At 40.4% G+C, this 19,866-nt stretch overlaps 1 protein-coding gene across 2 annotated transcripts in view; it reads right to left on the bottom strand.

Annotated features, from left to right (window-relative positions):
• The window catches only part of VAV3 (vav guanine nucleotide exchange factor 3), a 398,245-nt gene that overhangs the window by 290,551 nt on the left and 87,828 nt on the right, over nucleotides 1-19,866 (bottom strand). The gene's annotated exons all lie outside the window — the stretch shown is intronic.

Here is a 19,866-nt window from a genome sequence, read left to right as displayed (position 1 = left end):
AAAGAGGGAGACATAGAGAATGGACTTGATGACATGGGGTGAGAGGGTGAAGTTGGGGTGAAGTGAGTGTAGCATCGACATATATACACTACCGAATGTAAAACAGTCGGCTGGGGGGAAGCAGCCGCATAGCACAGGGAGATCGGCTCGGTGTTCTGAGACAACATAGAGGGGTGGGATAGGGAGGATGGGAGGGAGGCTCAAGAGGGAGGGGATATGGGGACATGTGTATGCATATGGCTGATTCACTTTGTTGTGCAACAGAAACTAATACAGTCTTGTGAAGCAATTACACTCCAATAAAGATCTATTAAAAAAAAAACCTAAAAATCGTTCCACAGATGCAATGGTCACTTATGAGTTAAATTTCTATGTGTTTAACAGCTACTCTTGTACTCAGATGAGGCTGTAAAGTGTGGGGGTGACTGTATATTTTTATCCAAACTAGCCCACCACTAAGAATGAAGGCAGTATTAATGATGCTGGGTTAGAGGCATAAACCAAGCTCACCCTGGGCAAACACAGATGTATGGTTACCTACCATCATGTCAGTGAAGATCCTCGCCTTTGGCTCTTTCCACAAATGGCTTCAACAATAAACAATTCTCTAGTTTTCCATGAATTTTACAATCCTATGGTTATGTTGCTGGAATCTATTCCAGTCAATATATTCACTCACTGTCTCCACGAGCTCATCTACCACTCACTTTTCATCCTCCTGCAACTGGGTCTTCTGCCACCCCCAGTCAACTGCAACTGTCCTAAGAGTGGTCTAGTTGCTGCTAAATCTAACGGCATTTCTCTGCAATTTTTCTGCAACATGTAATTATAGTGACTTCTCTGCCCATCTTGAAAACATCTTCTCCCTGCCATAGAGGATCATGAATATTGATGTAAGTGCCTCATCTCTCAGGTGTGTAAGAGTGAAAAAGGTTGAGAACTACTGGAAAATGATGTGAAAGTGTAACACTAACTTCTGTAACAAACAAACCCCCAAATTTCAGTGTTTTAACATGTTGAAAGCTTATTTTTGTTCACATAATAATCCGAGTGTTCCTGGTCAGCAGGCAACCTTCCCCTACATAATGATTCAGGGACCCTGTATCCATACATTCTGTGGGTTCCCCATCCTCTAAGGCCTCCAGGACCTCTATATTCAGTTGGTAGATGGGAAAAAGCAAACACACATGGAGGATGGCAGTTAGAAAGATTTTACGGGCCAGGCCTCGAGATGATAAATATTACTTCTACCCACATACATGCAGTCACATGGCCACACTGAACTGCCACCGAGACTGGGAAATGCCATATAGCTATGTGCCCAAAAGAAGAAACAGGTTTGGTGAATAGCATGACGGTGTCTGTCACAAAGAAGGCTTTTCATGAAATCCACAGTATTTTAAAACTCCATTTATATGGTAAATTCCTTAAAAGCAGGAGCAGGGATTGTGTTATTGCTAGAACCTACACCAAATCTTTGTGTTTCAACCATGCCTGACTTCCTTGTTATGACTGGTAGGTGACTCACCATAAATCTAACTGCTGAGGAACCTAAAGAAAAATAATTCATCCTAACGACAATATAACCAGAAAGAAAAAAAGAGGACTCAAGAGCAGGTCTCCCACACACAGAGGGAGGAGGTCCCACAATAGCATAACGTGCTCACTTGTTCCTTCATCTCTACTGTAGGGACATCTGCTGAGCCCAGAGAGGGCACAGACTACAAGAGAGGGGAAAAGTGGAGAGCACTGAGAAGGGCAGTATCCTTCCACTTCTGCCCACAATAATACAGTGTGGCTCTGCTGCCCTGAGGGATTCCAATGGCCCAGCTGGGCCTCCAAGGCTTCACTGGTGGTATCCCTCAGCCTTTCCTGACAGGGACCACAGAGGCACCTAGGGAACAATGGAAGAAGAGCCTAGAGCATCTTCTGGAGCATCAGCTGATCCCGAGCACACTCACAGCAAGCTCACAGGTGACACTGATGATACCAGGTGGAGCAGCTAAGGAGCGAGATGACAGACACAGAAAACCTTGTAATCAACTACAAGAATGGCCACGAATTCTTCCCCATGTTTTGGTAATCAACAAACAGTCTGATAATTATCTTTCTAAAATCACATGCTAAAGCGACAAGACTACTAAACTAAAATATTCAATAATCTGAACAAGATTAGCCTAGATGATTTTTAAATGCTTAATAGGGAAAAACTATCACTTTCAAATTCTCCACTTGATCAAGGGAAATAGAATTAAGTACAGGGAACATCTATAAACTTATGTCATTACCTTCCCCTGCAACCATGGCGTTTATCTTCAAAAAATAATAAATCATCATTAGATTTGCTCTTAATAGATCTGCTCAAAGACTGTGACACAATTACATGGAACAGAAAGCTATCAATTCATTTGCATGTGACTTTGATATATTTGCATAAGATTTCAAAGACCTATAACATATTCTTTATTGATTTTCAGGGTTTGTTTCAATACCACCCTTTGAAGCAGAGTACGTGCTGTTAAAAAGAATGCCAGATATGGACTACTTTTGGTGTTACCACTGGTGAACATGGGGAACAGCAAAAAATGTTTTCCACAGTTCTTATCCTAAATTCCTATATTAGAATATGTTTTCTTTTCCAGAAAAAAAAAAAGCTTAAAAGAAAACTTAACTCCCTATCTTTGACTCTACAAATCATTATTCTTGAGGGAATTAAAATCTGGTAGGGCAGACATAATATTAAGCAGTAATTACAAATGTATATTCATTTATCAAAACAGCAATACAATTTCACAAAGAATCAGGGAGATGAATACAGACCTTATGTTAATTAATAAACACAGCTACTTAAAAGCAAGCCCAATTCATAATTTGGATTTCCAAATAAAGAATCAACACTAAATTTTTGTTGACTAGCCAAGAAATAATGTAACAAATGAGAAGGCAAGCAATCATAAGAGACAGAACTGGAGAACTCTTTATTACACCAAACCCAGGTCTCCTGACTAATTCCAAGATTTTCTTTTTCTATTACAGAAAGAGAAGCAATACTGTTACTGTTTCCAAGTTCCCCTCTATGTTAAAGGAAAACCACACTTGCTACAACATATACTCATTTGGTTCTAGTTTTACCCCCCCCAAAAAAAGCATGTAGAAAATATGAACTATACAAAGATGATATGAACATCGTCTACACTGACAGCCCTCATTTTAAAACAATCATCTTTTCTTCATAAGCCATCTAGAGCCAAAATATTATGTTAAACAACACAAACTGCAATTTTTGTCAAATATTAGCAATTTCATATGGTTCAGGCTATATATAATATAGTTCAAGATGGGTTATGAATTATGGCTACTGGTTATTACTGAGCAATCAGTAGTAAACGTTTTATGCATTTTATGTTTTCACCACTCACGTATTTGGTTCCTCAGAGAAGTTAAATGTATAACTTTGATCTCAAATTGATGCAAATACAATCTGTAGTGGAAAGAGAGGTTTCTCTGAGAGGGAAGTTTATAGCAATACAAGCCTACATCAAGAAACAAGAAAAATCTCAAATAAACAACCTAACCTTACACCTAAAGGAACTAGAGAAAGAAGAACAAACAAAACCCTAAGTTAGTAGAAGGAAAGAAATCATAAAGATCAGAGCAGAAATAAATGAAATAGAAACAGAGAAAACAATAGCAAAGGTCAATAACACTAAAAGCTGGTTCTTTGAGAAGATAAACAAAATTGATAAACCTTTAGCCAGACTCATCAAGAAAAATAGGGAGAGGACTCAAATCAATAAAATTAGAAATGAAAAAGGAGAAGTTGCAACAGACACTGCAGAAATGTAAAGCATCCTAAGAGACTACTACAAGCAACTCTATGCCAATAAAATGGACAATCTGGAAGAAATGGACAAATTCTTAGAAAGGTATATAACCTTCCAAGACTGGACCAGGAAGAAACAGAAAATATGAACAGACCAATCACAAGTAATGAAATTGAAACTGCGATTAAAAATCTTCCCAAAAAAAAGGTAGCTGTTGCTGCTAATTTTTAAATAAGCATATATATATATATATGTGTGTGTGTAACTGAATCACTTTGCTGTACACTTGAAACTAACACATCTTTAATTAACCATACTTCAATTAAAAAAAAACTAAAAAAAAAATCATCTATATTTTGAACCTAATGAGTTGAACCTGCAGAAGGGGTATTGGAAGGCCTCTGCCAGGGATTCGTGTTGGCCATAACATGTTTGTTTTGAAGGTGTAGCTTGGGTTGTAACGGTTTTTAAGAAGGTACCTGGGGACTTCCCTGGTAGCACAGTGGTTAAGAATCCACCTGCCAATGCAGGGGGCATGGGTTCGAGCCCTGGTCTGGGAAGATCCTACATGCCGCAGAGCAAGTAAGCCCATGAGCCACAACTACTGAGCCGGCGTGCCACAACTACTGAGGCCACACGCCTAGAGCCCGTGCTCCGCAACAAGAGAAGCCACCTCAATGAGAAGCCCGTTCACCACTACGAAGAGTAGCCCCTGCTCGCCGCAACTAAAGAAAGCCCATGTGCAGCAACGAAGACACAACGCAGCAAAAAATAAATTAATTTTTTTAAAAAAGAAAGAAAAAATAAGTCATAATAAAATAGAAGAATTATAACAAAATACTATAATAAAAATTATGCGAATGCGGGAAAAAAAGGAAAGGTTTCATTTTAGGATAGAGGAACAATATGTAAATATACAAAAAGAACTGCCTCTGTCCAATTAATTATGTTTAAACATATATTTCATCAATAACATTTTTCTAGCACACATTCACATGTCAGGCATTATGGTAAAGACCTTACATACAACATTATCTGTTTTAATCTTCTCAGAAACTGTACAAAGTAGATAAATTGGTTTTCTTGGTTAATTAGCTGATATCATTGCTGAAATCCTGCTTGCCTTCATATTTTAAACACCCTATATGCCTATATTCACTTAGATCAAATTTGTATTTCACTGATATAAATATATGCACTAAAGAGAAGCTATATACGAAGGTAAAGATTGCCTTGTTATTATTAAATTGCTAATGTGTTACTTTTATTCTTTTCTCACACACCCCCAAAAAAGCGTATCTCCTTTGACATGCAATAATAAATTAGCATCATCCCTATTGTTTTACTATTCTTATTAGAAATCCTAAATAATAATCCCTAAACTAGGGATTTTGTTGAATCTTTTAAAAGTTAGTAACATATTTTCCATCATAATGAATAGTGAAGGTTTAGGAACAGGAAGATATCAAGTGTAGAAGAGATTATATTTCAGTACTTTTTCAACTGCTGTTTCATTGCTGTAAAGCTTCTTGCGGGTATTTTGTGGGGTGTTTTTTGGGTTTTTTTTTTTGGCACATCTGGGCATTGTGGTATTTTTTTTTTCTGCAACAAAACTAAAATCTTTTTTCATGAATTATTCAAAATGAATGCAGAAGGAAAGGGGGGAAATTACTGACTGACTGTGCCTGATTCTCATCTCAGAAAAAGTGTTTACCAAACACTATGCTGCACTTCCTAAAGGCAGAATGAAGAACGCTTTCCAGATTCCTTTTAGATCAGCTGGTACTAGAGACAGAAAGAATGTCAAATAAGATTGTATGGATTACACGGGAAATTTTTCATGGAAAAGAAAAGGATATAACTATTACATTATATCATTGACAAGACTCAAAGTAGGAATAGGTTTTATGTATTTAACAAATGATGTGTAATAACACAGGAAGACAAAGGGTTATCCTGAATAAACTACAAGCACACTGGCCCTATAATGAAGAAGATATGCTTATAAAATTTTATGACTTTTTGTTTGTTTGGTTTTGGTTTTGTTTTTGGTTGGTTGGTTTTGGCTACACCGCACGGCATGTGGAACTTCCCCAACCAGGGATTGAACCCACGCCCCCTGCAGTGGAAGCATGGAGTGTTAACCACCGGATAACCAAGGAAGTCCAAAATTTTATGACTTAAATTTTGGTAATTCTTGTCAATGTAGTAACTCACTCTTAATATAACAACAATAAAATTTAAATTAAAGGGGGGAAATCCACCCAGTTATAAGAAAATCCCCTTGTTTCCATTTCTTTGCTACTAAGGGGATAAGACTAAAACATGACCTTTATTTTGAGATTGACATATGGTACCACTGACATATAAGTTCTTCCCAAGAACTATTCTATTCTCCTCTAATCTAGTCCTCAAAATTATTGCTTTTGAAATTTTAATATATTCCTTAAAACCAAAATCTAAGAAAAATTTAAATATAATACCATGCAAGGAAAAATAAAAACAGTGAAACCTCTCTATCAGAATATCCTGGAATTGTGAGCCATACATAATAATATTTGGGTCAACTCTCCATGGAAATAAAATCCCATGGGTAGGAATATGACATCCAACTCTCTAAATGTTCTTGAAATTATAGGATTCTTTCACGCAGGGCTGTATCAGAACACTGACATTTTTGACAAGGTCAGAATGGCTTAAATCCTTTCTAGATAATATTTTTTGAGCCAGATAAAAATCTTAGAACTCAAGTGCCCATGACTCTCTCAAGGATTCTTGAGTTTCCTGACAAAAGAACATGTTTTACCAATCAATCTATTTGTCTACAACAGTATATCCACTGTACTGAAACTCTATATAAAAATATATTGAATAATGCCGGATGGTTGTTTCAGAGCTTGGTACATAATAGTAGTCCTAAAATACTTGCAAGTTGTTTACCATTATTGGACTTAAGTTATTTGATTCTAACGAAAACATTTACTGAGCCCCTCCTTTAGTGAATGCAGCCAAGGCTTTTAAAAATGCCCTAGATTACAGAAAACTCAAGCCTGACTCTAAATCAAAAAAAGAACATTAGTTTTAGTCCAATAAAAACCCATCAGAAATGATCATCACCTTTGGTAGGTTATCAGAAAATTAAACACAAAACAAAATATGTATAAAACTGAAGAAAACATTTTTCTTTAAGAGACAACAACCAAATACACTGATTCAATCCTGGTTCAAAGAAACCAGCTATAAAAGATATTTTAGGGATAACTGTTGAAATCTGAGTATAGTCCAGATATAATAAGAGATATGGTCTAGTGGTATCAGGGAAGTATTATTCATATTATGTGCAATAAAGATTATTATGGCTACATAGGAAATAGCCTTATTTGGGGAGCTATAAAGCTTGAAGTATTTAGGAGACAAATGCATGATGGTTACCTCTAATTTTCTTTGAAATGGTTCAGGAAAAATAGGAAATTATGTTTATATAATAATACTAGAAAAAGCAAATATGGTCAAATGTTAACAACTTTTGAAAAGTGGATATATGAGTGTGGTCACTGTAGTGGTCTTTCTATTGATACATTTCTGTACGTATGATTATCTCCATAATATATATTTTTTTAATTCATGGGCTTATTCTGTTTTTTTCCAAATTCCACCAGGCACAAAGGTTTAAGGCCAATTCAAAAGCTCACTTTTTTCATTTATTGGGTTTTTTCCTTGACTTCAGGACAGCTGAGAGATAAATGCAATCCTCAAACTAGCCGGTATGATGATAGTGTCCCTTCCTCAAAAGAGCTTCTAGTCTCTTTCAATTTTCAATGTTTTAATCTTTAACTGCTCTGTTTTATATGTGTTGTCATGGTAAGGTGTCTCAAATTATTCTTAAACGTGAGCAGGTTATAAACAAAAAGGAAGGAATTGAGGATATTATGCTTATTTCATTTAAAGAAGAAAAGACAGAGGAGCATGAAAACAATCTTAACGTATTTGAAGGATTTTTCTACAGATTCACGTATTTGAAGGATTTTCCTACAGAATATTTATAAATTAATTCTATGCTGCTCCAGGATCAATGACTAGAAAATTTAGGTAGACTATGATTTATCATTAGTGATGATTTTCTGAATAGTTCATTATCTATAACTGGAATTGTTGCTTCTTAGGGAATTTCTGTGCCTTCACTTGGAACTTTCCAAATACTGTACAAGGGAGTAAAACTATGGGCCCAAAACAGTATAGGAAAAAGGATATATGTGTTTGATTGCTTACTTATCTACCTAAATATCTATTTTCTTATGAAAATCTTAGGGGCAGTCTACTGACCAAAATCCAAGTTACAACAAACATGAAAAACCCTTAGTGATCTTTTGGAAAACAAATGCTAATTAATATCATCTCCCTTTTATCATAGTTTGTAGTAGTTTCACTATAATGCTCTGAAATTTTCAACTACTAGTTCCCTAAGAAATTGTAAGTCATCATCTGGCAGTAATAAATAAACATTCTTCTGCTGTTTCCTTCCCAAAACTGAATAGGCTATTAGAAAAACATCAGCAGGGATTTAGCAAAGGAATGTTAAACTTCATAGACAGAGTTAATTCTAATCTGAATCTGGCCTTCTATGCAACTTTTCTTTTTATTACTTTACCCAATCCAATGCCAATGCTATCAATCTTCATCAAAACTTGACCTAGACAAACCAATAAAAATGGCGCACTATATCCTCCCATACCATAATACCACCATTCTAAGGTGATCATTGTCTAAGATGAATTATGAGTAGGCAGCTACTTTAAAAAGACAACTTCAAGAGTAGAAATTACCTACAAGGTACCTGCCCACTCAGAAGCAGCAAGCATGATCCTATACCCTTTACATAGAAATGTAAGAAGAAAGTAGCAAGATAAAGCCTTCCTAGGGTCACGAAGCACATTTAGTATGAAACTGTGTGCACACATGCACACAGTTCCAGGGGGAATACTCCAGAAGATTTAAACGCCATTCATTCATTCTAACCTGATGATTTCTGACTGCTCTACGCACTGGCTTGTCCCGACACTATGAGTCCTCAAACACTATGTTGATTCAGCAGGACTTTTCACACACAGAGGGCACAAGAACGGGCACTGAGGCAAACCAGAGAAAGGCCCCTAATCCATTAATAGTTCTCCAATGCAGTCCTCCAAAGACACAGGTGCTTTAGGTGGAAAACAAGTGACTCAGATACTAAACTATCCAGAGGAAGCTTGTGTGGCCGGACTCCACACAGCTGCAGTGACTGCCAGGCACTGTTCCCTATTGTTTTCTGGGGCCCGTCATGCTCCTGAGGCGCACTTCCTCCGCTAACCCTGTGCAGACGAGAGCATTCATCCTGCTCCACCCACACGCTCCGCTCCCTGGGCAGGGAAAGCAAATGCCAGCACTCCTTTCTTCCTACAGATGTGCATAAGCCATTAAAAAAAACAGCGAGAAGTAAAGATGGAAAGTGACATCCCCCTTTTCTAGAGGATCCTGTTGAGAAGAAATACACAGGCTCAATAGTTGAGGACTAAAGGCCAAGGGTTTTGCATCACTGCTGCTTGTACAGACAAGTAAATTGGCTATTATGATATCACGCACTGGGGTTAACCAATTCTCCTTGTGGAATTCTCAACTGTCATACTCACAATAACAATTTGTTTGAAAGCAAATTAGACTCAATGAGCTCCATATGTAACTTGGAAAAACTGTACCCGACCTTTAAGCCAATGTGACAGGGTTAAGGATCCCAGAACACAGCTGAGATGGGATATGGCTCAACAGCTAAGCTAGGAATAAGAATGTGAATGCTAATCAGCGTGTATTTGCCACAGCCTTGGAAATGCAGACGCTTCCTAGAAAGCTCGCTATTACGAAAAAAAAAAAATGTTCAATTTCTAAAAGAAATCATGAAACCCAAAAAAAAGGTTTTTAAGTGTTCTACCAGAGACTAAGCCTCCCCTAGATAATCAGCAAGTGCAAAAAAACATCAAAAGTGAAATACAGGGAAAATTTAGAATGGTCAAGTATAGTAAAAAAAAAAAAAAAAAGACCTTTGAAAAATAAGACAGACAAAATACCTACTGGGTTGCAAAATATATCTACAGAAAGTTAGTTAGAAATGCCATTACAATTCTTTTGCATTAAACCCACACATATACAGTAAGTTACACCTGCACCTGCTCCATTATTTCCCCCTTGCAGTGAACTCTACTTCCCCTCCAGTCATCCAGGAGCAGCTCAGGAGTCAATGTTCTCTCTTCCCTATCCTTACCCGTTCATGGGTCACATCACTTCCTAAACACCACAAAGCTCTCAAACTCTGGCCCATCTTGCTGTCGCTCTAGTAAAGGTCTGCATACTTTTCAACCACACTGCTTGGGTCTCACATCTGCTCTTCCAACCGCTGCCATTACAACCATCCAGTACAGCCTCCCCCGTCAACTGATGGAATACTTGGCTCAAGGGCACAGTGGGTCATCTCTTGTCCCTCTGCTAAAACCACTCACTCGCCCTTCATCAGAATCAATGCACACCCTTCAAGACTCAAGAGCCCTCCCACCATGGCCCCAATCTCTGTGGGACCTCGAGATGCAGCTCACCCCAGTTGCATCTTAACTCACGCTAGGATGACTCTCTGCAGAATCCCAAACATTCCAGATGGATTCCCCCTTCTATATCTTCCTACTTAACGGCCCCTCAATCTAGAAGATGCTTCCCCACTTCTGCTTGGAAGCAGTGCAGTAAAATCATTAAGACTGTGGCCTCTGAAGTTAGACATTGACTCAGATCCATGCTCCATCACCTACAAGCTATGATTTTTTTCTTATATTTCTGAGCCTGTTTCTTTGGCCATAAAATGGAGATAAATACCAACATCATAGGGTTCCTGTGAGGATAGAGTACAATGGTAATAAAAGGACATGGCACTGGTAAGTGCCTAATAAATAAGAGTCAGCAGCAGTGCCCCCTATTTTTTTTGCCTAGATGAAGCATGAGGATAAACTCTAAGGCACCTTCCTTAACCACACTGAGGATGAGCTGATCCCTTTCCGTGACTTCCTCCACACCATCTTTTGTCAATTACTGCATTTAGCATGTCATATTGTAATAATTTAATTACTTATGTAATCTGCAGTGTGGGGGCATTCCTTAAAAAGGATTAAAAGGGCTTCCCTGGTGGTGCAGTGGTTGAGAGTCCGCCTGCCGATGCAGGGGACACGGGTTCGTGCCCCGGTCCGGGAAGATCCCACATGTCACGGAGCGGCTGGGCCCGTGAGCCATGGCCGCTGAGCCTGCGCATCCGGAGCCTGTGCTCCACAACGGGAGAGGCCACAACAGTGAGAGGCCCGCGTACCGCCAAAAAAAAAAAAAAAGGATTAAAAGCATGCCAAATACATGCTGGTTCGTACACACAGTCTTATTCCTTTACCTTGTTACTTTGGTTTAAAAGCCTCTTCAAAAAAGCTTAAATTATGAGGATGATTATAATTTTTGTGACTTTCTGTTTGAATTAAAAAAGAAAAAAAAAGCTTAAATTACATATAAACAACATTAACTAAAGGTATAATGAGGCTCAGGTATGTCATCATGTGATAGAAATTGCAATGTCTAGCTATACAGTACTTAAGACAATATGTGCAAATTAAAAATCATGAATTATGTTTATGAATACAGTTATAAGCATAAGGTTCATTAAATAAGTTACTACAGACAACATGTTTGTAGATACATATACTTTATCTTGGTATATCTATTAACCCATATCTGTGTGCATATTTACATGTATATTAGGAATCTAATAGAGAGAACTTAAAAAAAAAAAAAACCTACCCCGAAGATTCAGTCTTAGTTTCAGGAGGAACCCTGGAGACAGCAAAGACAAGGTGAGTTTCAATTCTCAAACTAGATTTCCATTTCTGGAAATAACATTCTTATAACAATACAAAGAGAGGATGCAAAATCAAAGCAATATTTTTTTATCATGCTTTTATCTCTTTATAACGTCTTTATCCCTCCAAATCATATGTACAGTTAAGTCTTCATAACTCTCAAAATTTTAAAGGAATGTCAATATTATTGAAAATAAAGTAGACCTTAGCAAAAAAAAAAAAAAAAAAATCCTAAGCTTAGGTGTTTTCAGAGAGGATTACACAACTAAGAACTATCAAAGCAAAACATTACTTTATGAAATACTATGTGTACATATTCATTTACCAATAAGTGGCATTTTAGAATTAGGAGGGATTTTAGATTTGACAAAACGTCAAGTTAAAGGACCATCCCAAAGGGTTCTGCTGGAAGAGGTGGGACCAGAATCTAGTTAAAATGTGCTTTACAAGTTATGTAAAACTCAGTGTGAATAAATAGGCAGTAGTACTGGTATCCTTCTCCCAGTGGGTCTCCAGTACTTCAAAGAGGTTCTTCGTTCCACCCTAACGTGGCTTTTGTAACCAAGCAGGACTCTATGGGGCCTTCCCAGGACAGACCCTTCCCCCATATCCTCTGCTTTAGCCCCTCTCGGAAGTACTTAGATAATATAATAGTAACTGATGCACATTTCCTGAGTAACTTTACAGATGCAAAAACCCCACCAAATGGAAGACATTAACTACCTGATGACCATGAGCATGTAGCCCCCAAGCCTACCGGGGCCTAATGAGTGATAATGTCAACCCCTCTCACATGGCCCTGTTACCTTACCATCAACCAGTCAGAGAATTGTGCACAAACCCTGGGACTCCCCTCCCTCACCTTGCCTTTAAAAATGCTTTCCTGAAACCCACCAAGGAGTTCCCGGTGTTTTGAGGACTAGCTGCCTGGACTCCTCCCTTGGTGCCCTGCGATAAACACTGCACTTTCCTTCACCACAACCAGGTGTCAGTAGATTGGGTTTATTGCAGGCAGGTGAGCAGACCGAAGTTTCGTTCGGTAACAACTTCCTCCAGTGGTTCATCATTTTACTGTTTATTTCCTTAATGGCACTTATCACTGGGTGTAATTATCTTATTTATTTATGTTTTACTTGTTTTGTTTCCTGAACTCAAACAGCATCTTGAGGGAAGGGGACTACCTGTCCACAGTGGTTAAGCAGCACTGCCCATGAAACCATACTCCTTCAGATGGGACTCGAACCCTCAGTCTCTGACTTAGGACAGGACTCAAACCCAGGTGCGCCTCATTTGGGACTCAACCCCACAATCTTCCAACTGAAACTGAAACCACACAACTCAGATGGGACTTGTACCCATATGCCAGGACTGGAACCCAGCCAGAACCCAGACCGTGGGACTTGAACCCACGGTCTTTTAATTGAGATCACACACCTGGTCTCAGGATTTAATGAAGTTCAGGTTCTTTACATCTCAAAGAATTCAGTGACAGACAAAGTGATAGGTAAGAAGTGGAATTTATTTAGAGAGATACACATTCCATAGACAGAATGTGGTCCGTCTCAAAAGGCGAGAACGGCCTTGGGAGAAACACACTCCACAGACAGAGTGTGGGCCATCTCAGAAGGTGAGAGGCCCCAAAATATGGTGTGGTTAGTTTTTATGGGCTGGGTAATTTCATAAGCTAATGAGTGGAAGGATTATTCCAACTATTTGGGGAAGGGGCGGAGATTTCCAGGAATTGGGTCGCCGCCCACTTTTTTGCCTTTTGGTTGGCTTCAGATATGTCATGGCACTGGTGGGTGTGTCATTTAGATGCTAATGTATTACAATGAGCATATAAGGAGGCTCAAGGTCCACTGGAAATCGAATCTTCTGCCATCTTGGACCTAGGTGGTTCCAACCAGTTTTTGTCATGTCCTATGACTATGTCATTCTTTTAAAGGTTGTGCCCTGCCCCCTTCCCTCCTGTTTCAAAACCACACAGCTTGTCTCAGGACTTAATGAAGCTCAGGTTCTTTGTGCCTCGGCACAGGAGGAATCAGGCGAGAGACAAAGTGATAGGCAAGAAGTAGATTTATTAATACCCTTTGTAAAGAGGTTGCAGGAAAACGGGGCATGAGAAGATGATCATGTCCCAGGTCTCAGGTGAACCCCTGGGACAGGCACCAAGTGAGGGTCCTTGGCTTCGCACAGGAAAGAAATCATGAGTGAGCCATAGTAAAGTGAAAGCAGAGATACACATTCCATAGGCAGAATGCGGTCTGTCTCAGGAGGCGAGGGCCCTGAGGTGTGGCGATTTTTATGGGCTGGGTAATTTCACAGGCTAATGAGTGGGAGGATTATTCCAACTATTTTGGGGAAGGGGCGGGGATTTCAAGGAATTGGGCTACCACCCAGTTTTTGGCCTTTTATGGGCAGCCTTGGAAATATCTTGGCACCTGCGGGTGTGTCACGTAGCTAATGTATTACAATGAGTGTATAATGAGGCTCCATCCTCCGCCATCTTGGGCTGAGTAGGTTCTAACCAGTTTTTGTTGTGTCCTCAGTGACTGTGGCATTCTTTTAGTGGTTGTGCCCTGCCCCCTTCCCTCCTGTCTTAGGCACATGACCAGCAGAGGAAGCATGCAACCATTTGCAGAATGAAGGAAATGATGGGTGAATTGCTCAGGAGAAGTTGCCACTGACTGAGCCTCTGCCAGACACTGTGGCAACTGCTTTACCACAGAATGTGATTCACACTCTTCACTACAATCCTGTGAGGTAGGGATCATCATTGGGGCCATCGTACAGATCAAAACATGGAGGCTTCGAGAAGCTGAGCAACCTCCCTCCCACGTAGGGAGCTATGGGCGGGGAAGGTGAAACCCAGGTTTACTTGACCTCAAAGTCTCAGGAGCGGAGGAAGAGAGCCTGTTTAATGTGCCAAGGCCACACATCTGTAGGACAGGGAAGGAGGAAGAAGGTCCAGCTAGAACGAAGGGAATGGGCAGGAACAAGTCAGCACAGTCAGCCCAGGAGGGTTCAGTACATCCAAGAACCAACTAAAGCACAAGCTCTGGATAAAGTGGTGTGTGTGTATGTGATCTTTAAGTCACTGGAGATGAGGGGGTGAGGGATATGGAGAGGAAGAGGCAGACAGGCAAAGAAAACAGTATTAATAAATATTAATCTGGAGAATGACGACAACTTAGATAATTTGGTGGGACTGAAACAAGGAGGGTAATGGAGCTAGGAAAGCAAGACAAGGAGCCTGATCATGAATAACCTTGTGTGGCTTGAAAAAGGGTTTGGATTTTATTCTGTTAGAAGCAACAGAGATCCACTATCAAGTTTTAAACATCTGAGCAACATGATCAGCTTTGCGTTTTTGCAATATTACTCCGAAAATGAGTTTGGAGTGATTCAAACCTGAAGCCAGATTTGGGAGACTATTTCAATAACCCTTGTGATGGGGGACTTAACTGTTTACTTTCCGGTAGAGTGAACAAAGGAATAGCTTTACCCAAACAGAAATGGGTTTGAAGAGGAAAAAAAAAAAGTAGTCCAGTTTTATACACAGTAAGTTTGATGTGATCATGTGATACCTAAATTGCTACTCACATACACATTTGAGAAATCCTAGATTAATTAAAAGTTTAACTGTTTTCCTCACTTCAGGACTTTTCAGTGCCTTCACCATGCTATAAACCATATGTAGAGGGAGGATGTAACATGCAGTGTTTACCAAACTTATTTGAACAAGAATATTTTCCCCGGACTATTAACATTTCTCAGGACAATGGGGTTGCTTGGGAAATGCTGTTCTAGAAGTTTTCAACTGTATTAAAGTTAGAGAACAGTGACGTTTTTTTTGAACTGTTTCAAAAGCAGCTAGAAAGAAGACCAAAAAATGAGCCTGAATAATCACTAAGGTGTAAAGAATGAGCCTGGGATGGCTCAGCTTCTTAACGTGGTAAGAATGGGGAAATCTGCCTAGTATTAAGGACCCATGTGAAATATACTGTCAAAGAGAGTGAAATAGATGTAGAGATTGCTTAAAAAGTCAGCTCTGTCCAAAAGCAAAGGAGAAGAATACTGCTAATGACACAGAAATTGTCTTAACAGCCAACTAGACATACACATTAGGGAAGGCTAGAAGCTGTTTCCTCGGTCTCAGCTTAAATAGACACAAATGAGGCCCTGGAACAAGCTTTCTTTGTTCAGGAAGGAATCCCTGGAGAGCTCTCCCTTAGTTATGTAAATATAGGCAAGCCACCTACTGCTCAGGAGGGGAAAGTAAAGGAGGCCTTTGTGGGTGGACAGAGGTTGACTCTTCACAGTACCGCTGCTAGGCTGTCTGCTGGAGGCTGAAAGGTGGCTGATTTGCAGGGCAAGTCCAGGGCCGCCTTGGAGGAAAGACCAGAGATCCCGAATGCTGCTCTGAGAATGAAAGTTGGTACCCCTGTGGGGGCTAAGGAGGCCCTGACCCTAGATCACTGGCAGGAAAGGATATCAGGAGCTCCTAGACAGAATTCACTGCACAGCTAGAGAAATCTGGCCTGGCCAGGCTCAATGCTGAGGCTAAAATGCTGTGGGGAAGGCGGGAAGCAGGCTTGGGCAGTGTGGGGCTAAACGGAGCACACCAGCATCAGAGCTGTCAAAGGCACCAAGCAGGGCCCGTCTTCACTAGCACCAGGCTAGTGGGCCATCGACTGGAGGTCGAGCTTCTCATGGTGCTTCGAAGCAAGACTGATTAGGGCTCAAATGACCACAAAATCCCCAGGGACTCCTGAATAATTTAGGATGGGAAATACTTTCAGAGAGAAATGTCAAACTTCTAATAAGAGTAGGAGATCAAAAAAATAATTATAAAAAGAGAGATTATATTTAAATACCAAATGATTCATGCTGGGTACACAGGGATATGAGAAAAAATGTTTCTAATTGTTGATCAACGTGCATACAGTAGCCAATAAGGATCTTTCAAACCATGCCACGGTGAGGTCCCTGAGGCCACCCATGCCCAAGAAAAGCTCAGGAGCCTTTGGTTGGGAGGGTTTTCTTGTAACCAGGAAAGCCAGGTAGATTGCCAAGAGATATACAGGTAGTAGGAAATCATTGCAGGTTTTCAAGTATCTAGTTTCACTGTGTCGGGATGCAATGAAATGCACTTTGGAGGGTGCACTTCCCAACACACACATAGGACTGGAAGCGGTCAATGAGGATATGGAGATTACCCAGTCATCCAGGTATAAGTGCTGAGGAGCTGGCCTGGGGTATTAGTACACACTGGGCAGGAAGAGGTCCTTATACCCTTCTTTCTACATATACCCTGAGGTGTAAAATTCAGGCTGGGAAGGGTGAAAAAGTGGAAACACACAAACTTATAGGACACATCCTGAGCAAATACTCTCATAAGACATGATAAGGCATGAAGAAGAAATGAAGCCCTATTCATTTCCAGGTGAAGGATTTAGCAGCCTCTTTAAGTCTTTTTACCCTGAAGTTTTAAGGTAATCTTCAAATCATTCTGTAGGGTCCAAATATATATACTCAGCTGGGGGCCTCAGGAAGAAGTCAGTTCTCATCTGCAGAGGCATGCATGCCCATTTTCTTGACCCTGTAGGGCACAGACAAACATGGGAAGGATGCCTGATGACTCAGAGCCTCTTCCAAATCTGAAGAGTATCTATGATACTCCTTGGGTCAAAGGTAAGGAAGAGAAAGCATTTACCACGAAGCTCGATGGTCCTTCTATGTAATTATTTACATGCCGCAAAACAGAGATGTTCTATGACTCTGCGTATCCCCTCTTCTGTATATGACAGAAGATGAAGACACTGCAGAATGCTCTCCAAGTTGTGTGGCACACTGGTAACAGAAGAAAGGTTAACCTATCTACACAACTGAAATCATGTGATGGACAAAACCAGGTGAATCACTTAGATTTCTCTCACTGCTGGTTGGAAAAACTAAGGAAAACTGGCCTGAGGAAGAAGAAAAGGAAGACTGTCTTGGCTCATGTCACAGAAAAATCCACAGATACATGTATTTGGCTTTGGACACAGCATGAGTCCAGCCTCACATGATACCACTAGGATCCTCCTCAGCTCTGCTCTCACTGAACTGGGTCTGTTTTGAAACTACATGTGGTTCCCAGATGGCCGTAGCCCCTCCAAACCTCGTATCCACACAGTTCCATGGCAGGTGGAGAGCAAAAACAAAACTGCCCCTGCCAATGTCTTAAACCATCATACAGGTCCTAACTGAGTGACCTGCCCCATCCCCGAACTCATCACTATGGCCAAGGGGATGGGATATTATAATTGATTAAACCACCCAAACTGGGCTTCCCTGGTGGCACAGTGGTTGAGAGTCCGCCTGCCGATGCAGGGGACACAGGTTCGTGCCCCGGTCCGGGAGGATCCCACATGCCGCGAAGTGGCTGGGCCCGTGAGCCATGGCCACTGAGCCTGCGTGTCCGGAGCCTGTGCTCCGCAGTGGAAGAGGCCACAACAGTGAGAGGCCCGCGTACTGCAAAAAAGAAAAAGAAAAAAAAAAAACACCCAAACTACATGATTGGCAAAGGGAAAAGGGAAAAGGGTGCTTTCTCAAAGGAGATCCAATGTCACAGAAGGAGGGAGAAAGACAGCTATGCAGGATAAAATAGATTAACGCTGTAGCAAAGTAGAAAAAACAAAGTTTATTTCCCAAGCTTGCTTCTCCAATATCATTAGTTCTTGCATTCAATTCAAAATTCAACTCCTATGTTTACCACTGAACCTGAAGCCCATTAACACCAGTAATTATAGTTGTAATAATAGTAGCAATAAGAGCGAGAACAGCTAATATTTACCGAGTACTACACACTTTGGACCTGGATACTCTTTTTGAGCACTTTACATACATCATTTCATTTCTCACCTAACCTCAATTTATAGATGAGGAAACTGAAGCTCAAAGAGATTAAGTAGCTTGCGCAAGATCACATGCCACAAGGAGTGCAAACTGCAATCCAACTCAGAAACCATGTTCTTAGCCAAAACACGACACCACCTCTTCTCAATTAATGTTCTTACCTGAATCCTTGAGCCACACCTAAGCCAATGCTCTGAATTCCTTTAGACAGTGCTTGTCCTGAACCTGAACACGTAGAAACTACCCTACCGCTACTAATACCAGCTGGAGCTACCTTCAGCCAGTTGTGATTCTCTTTGATTCAAGAAAACATATCACCTTACACTTGTCAGGTGCTTTACAACACTTGAAACAACAGACGTGACATCTGTGGGTAGCGGGAAGTAGGCCCTTATATCCACCTAGAGCTGCCAGGGGAAGGAACTGACTTCATCACTCATCTGCACAGCAGCAGCAGCCTGGTTTCTGTTACTCACTAGAAATGTTCTCATTAAAGAAAAATCCCATGTGTTTCTGCACTGTAAGTGTGCCAACAGACAGCTCAGCAGGAAATGTTTCCAAACAACACAAGTGTTAATCAGAAAATGACAATCTGAACAGAGGAACGGAAAATCCTTTATATGCAGAATGAAAGTGAGCAAATTTACAGATCTTGTTGCAACGTAAAAAGTAATTAATAATTTCTAACATTCCTGGGGGGAAAGGATTTTTTTTTAATTACATTTCTCAAGCAGAGAGGTCAACTAATAAGATTTTACTTTTTGTTCTTGTTGTTACTAGAAAGCCAGAAAAGGATCCATCTTTTTGAAAAGTAAGAAAGTAATGATTTTTCAGAAACTAATGATTTTTCAGAATCACACAAAAACATAAACCCAAAGGCAGAGAGAGGCGGTAAAGGCTCTTAAAAGGGCACCTAAGCTCCTCCCACCTCAGAGCAGGGAGAAGACTCAGCAGGCTGAGGCCAGGACTCCACCTCTAGCGGGAACCTTATTCAGCATAGTTGACCCTTCAACAACAGAGGGCGGGAAGGTGTTGGGGGCACAGATCCTCCCCACAGTCAAAAATCCATGTATAATTTAGTCGGCCCTCCATATATAAGGTTCCTCAGTATCCACAGTTCTGCATCTGCAGATTCAACCAACCACGGATCGTGTAGTATTTATTGAAAAAATATCTGCTATAAGTGGACCCACACAGCTCAAACCCCCATTGTTCAAGGGCCAACTGTATTT

This window comes from Monodon monoceros, unplaced genomic scaffold (genome assembly GCF_005190385.1).
Source record: "Monodon monoceros isolate NGI ecotype Baffin Bay Population unplaced genomic scaffold, NGI_Narwhal_1 Super_Scaffold_18, whole genome shotgun sequence".
Taxonomy (NCBI): Eukaryota; Metazoa; Chordata; class Mammalia; order Artiodactyla; family Monodontidae; genus Monodon; species Monodon monoceros.
This window is presented reverse-complemented; position numbering and strand designations above follow the sequence as displayed.